Source organism: Pteropus vampyrus, unplaced genomic scaffold, assembly GCF_000151845.1.
Source record: "Pteropus vampyrus isolate Shadow unplaced genomic scaffold, Pvam_2.0 Scaffold212, whole genome shotgun sequence".
NCBI lineage: Eukaryota > Metazoa > Chordata > Mammalia > Chiroptera > Pteropodidae > Pteropus > Pteropus vampyrus.
The window spans coordinates 674,564-678,554 of NW_011888993.1; the positions used below are offsets into that span (position 1 = coordinate 674,564).

At 52.9% G+C, this 3,991-nt stretch overlaps 1 pseudogene; it reads right to left on the reverse strand.

The window, feature by feature from the left end:
- Positions 1 to 561: 561 nt before the first annotated feature.
- On the reverse strand, positions 562 to 680 carry LOC111747134 (annotated as a pseudogene).
- Between the last annotated feature and the right edge of the window lie 3,311 nt (positions 681 to 3,991).

A 3,991-nucleotide genomic window follows, 5' to 3' on the forward strand; every position in this document is an offset into this window, starting at 1 on the left:
CAGTTTTAAGTCTGTACCTCTTGAAGTAACATTGTAATAAACACAACTGACATTTTCAAATGTCTGTTTTTCAGCTGAGCTGTCTCAGAGCCCTCATTTCGAAGACAGACCGCTATGTCTTGTGACACTAAAGACAATAAATTATCGCTCTTTCTAAGTATGGCACGGAGCTGTGGGAAATAGAATCATTGTATATATATTTGTCCCCAAATCAACCTGCTCAGCCAGGCGGCGATGGGAATGCGAGCTCCTAGCAGGACAGCACGAGGCGACGTCTCTGAAGTTCAATGTTGTTTGTTCTCCCGGCCCTGGAACTCAAATGAAATGATAAAAGCTTTGAAACCCCCAGTTCAAGTCCCAGCATTGCCACGAACTCGCTGAAACTGCTGGGCCTCAGTTTCCCCACCTGTAAATCACGCACATTGGACCAGGTGCGTTGAAAGACTTTTTCTTTTTTTTTTAAAATTTTTAGGTGAGGCAACCCTTGGTTGACCTCACAGATTGCAAAGACCTTGTCAGCTTACAATCCTTTATTTTTATTTATTTATTTATTTATTTTGGCGCCTACAGCACCTGGTCTTCCTAGGCGGCCTCCCATCCAAGTTCTAACCAGGCCCGACCCTGCTTAGCTTCCGAGATCAGATGGGATTGGGCGTGTTCAGGGTGGCATGGCCGTAGTAAAAAACTTTTTCTGTAAGGAGACAGGGAACCAAGATTTTCGGCTTTCTGAGCCGGTCTTGTGTGTGGTACCATGAAAGCCTCCACAGGCGACACGTGAATGAATACGTGTGGCAGCGTTGTGCCAATAACACGTTATTTATGGACGCTGAAATACAAACTCTGCACAATTTTAATGTGTCACAATTCATATCATGCCTCTTTTGGGTTTTTTCCAACCATTTAAGAGGGTAAGAACCACCTCCCCCAGGGGCTGTCTGTATAAAAATGGATGACAGGCTGGAGCTGCCGCCTGGGCCACACTGTCCCTGCACTAGACAACCTCGGGGACCCTTGAGGAACTGGCTTTCTCAGATGCTCAGATTCTCAACCCACGTTTTCAACCAGCAGGCTCTTCAGTAAACCCTAAAAACAACCCCCAGCGTGCACAAACACTAACCCTACGCTGCTAGAGGCCTTATTTCCTCCTAAAATGTCCCCCTGAATTCACTTCCTAGGCCTGCGATGTCCGGCGTGGCAGCCACCGCCACCTGTGGCACTGAGCACGTGGAACGTGGCTCATCCTGAGACGTGAAAATCTGTTGAGTGTAAAACACACACAAGATTTTGAAGGCTTTGTACGAAAGGACGTGCAGTTGGTTCCTGACGCCTTTATGCTGGTGACACGTTGCAACGCTACAATTTTGGATATGCGGGGTTGTCAAACGCGTCACTGAAATTAGTTTCACCAGTTTGGCTTTTTGGAGCCCCGTTTCTGCTGGACAGACGGCTTTCTAGAGAGGAGACGGGGGACAAATGGTTCACATAAACCTCTGTGGGGCACAGAGTGACAGTTCCCAACAGGCGCTCGAGGTGACTATGCTGTTCCCATCACTTTGCCCATAAAAACAAAATAATGGGGAGGGATAAACAGGCAGAGAGCAGAGGATGTTCAGGGAGGCGAAGCTACTCTGATGACGTAAACAGTGGCCACGGGTCATCGTACGTCTGCCCAAACCCACAGACTGTACGACACAAGCGGCAAACCCTGACGTAAACTGCGGGCGCTGGGCGACAGCGTGTCCGTGTAGGTGCACCGGCCGTAACTAATGCCCGCTTCGGCGGGGGACACTGGGAGGGGGAGGCAGGGGATACATGGGGAATCTCTGTGCCTTCTGTTCAGTTTTGCTGTGAACCTGCATCTGCTCAAAAATAGTCTATTTTTTAAAAACAAACATCTTTTCACTTTAATGCAATCATAAAATCATAAAATCTTATTATTAGAAATAGATCAGCCCAATGGTTCCCAGCTGGGGTGGCTCTGTCCCCAGGGGACACTGGGCAATGTCTGGGGACGTCTGTGGCTATGACACTGGGGGGTGCTCCTGGCATCAAGTGGGTGGGGGCGGAGCTCCCAGTGTCCCGGGTGGCCCCAGTGTCCGCAGGGGGAGACTCAGCAAGAGATGGCATGGAAAACCCAGCCCCAGCCCCTGGCTAACTTGTCACTGCAAAGCTTCTCTCTGGTCTCTTCCCGACCGTCCGTCCCATGCACAGGGGTTATCCCCACCTCTCTGGCCCCTGAAAAACTGTCACCGCACCTACGGCGCTCACGGAACACACACGTCTGAGCCCCCATCTCCACCACCCCCAGGGACCCTGACTCCGAGAGCCGGGCCAGGGACAGAATGGCCCCGGGTGCCCCGTCTGCACACCTCCCCGTGCGTGCACACAAGCATCTCATTCACATGGCGCTGCCGGCGCCTGGCACACGTTCTGATGCTTAAAATAGGAACACAACCAGCCTTTGTTGGCGAGAGGAAGGAAGGAAGGGTTCACACAAAGGAGCCCCGGGCACGTGCTGGGGCGGGCAGCGGCGGGCAGGGGAAGGGGCAGTCCCCGGAGTCACAGTGAAGGTCGCTCTGGAAAGGTAAGGCGAGGCCAGCTCCCACGGCGCCACAGAGGCGGAGCAGGGGAGCGGGATTTTTTGAGTGGGTGATAAGTTGGTGAAGGTGGCAGGCAAATGACGAACTGATGTGTGCTTCAGAGAGAGGATCCGGGCCTCGCGGGGTGGACCCGGCGGGGCAGGACAGACTGCTGCTGGCCCAACAGCGGGGACGCTCTGAGTGAGGGACAGCGAAGCACTTAGCTCACGGGGAAAGAAACGCAGATGGAAGGGACAGAGGTAAAACCCCTGGGCTGGCCCCGGACGAGGTCCCAGGCTTCGGTCTCACGGGCCCCAGGGGAAAGTCACTTGAGGAGCAGCACGACCCTTCATTGCCAAGATGGGAATGGCCAGATGTCCACCAGTGAATGGACAGACACACGCGCTGTGTCCGTCCACACAGGGCATGCCACCCGGTCATGAAAAGGGGGGAGGCGCTGACACTCGCCATGACGTGGACCGACCTTCAACACAGGCTGCTCAATGAGAGAAGCCAGACACTCGAGGCCACAGGGTGTGTGATGCCATTTACCTGACATGTCCAGAACAGGCACATCGACAGGAAGTAGATTTGGGGTTGTCAGAGGCTGGAGAAGAGGGTTGAGGAGTGAGCGCTGATGGGGACAGGGGATCTCATTGGGGTAATGAAATGTTCTAAATGGGTTTATGGGGATGGTTGCGCAACTCGACAAACTTACCGAAAAAATCAAGGCTGTGTGCTTAAAATGGCTAAGTTTTAGGACATGGAAATTATACCTCAATTTAAAAAATTGAAAACAATATGAGTTTCCCCTTTGCTAGGTCCTCAAGGAGACCTAGTAGCCACTTCTGGAAGCGTCTCAGCTGCCCAAAGCCCCTGCCCACCCACCGGCAGGACAAAACACATTGAGAGAATTAAGCTAATCAGTGCTCTGTAGGGGGATGGAAGTGAGCCCCCAGGACTGGCCACCCCACCTTCTCAGCTCCCCCATCTGGTCTCTAAGGTCTCCCAGGTGACAAATGACACAAACGCTTTTCTCTAGACCCCAAAGAGAGAAGCGGGGAAGGTGCGATTCGGGGTCCAGAACCCAAAAGAGGAACAGGGAACCAGAGCGGGGCTGCAGGAGCTGGGCCTTAAAGGACCCAGGCGGGGGGCCACTGGGGAACAAGAGTCCACTGCTGTCCCCACTCAAAACACAAAGGAGCGGGGAGAGTAAGTGTGTGCCAGCACCCGGCAAGCGCACGACTGTCCTGGTCACCAGCCTCTCTAGACAGCTCGGGGGCCGGGCCCTACGACCTTTTTGTAAGAAAGTACAACGGAAATGCAAGAATACGAATGACCTAGTACGTTTTCAGGACGACTGTTTGTTTCAGGTGCAAACCTGTGGTAACACCTTGAATGAAAAAGGCGTT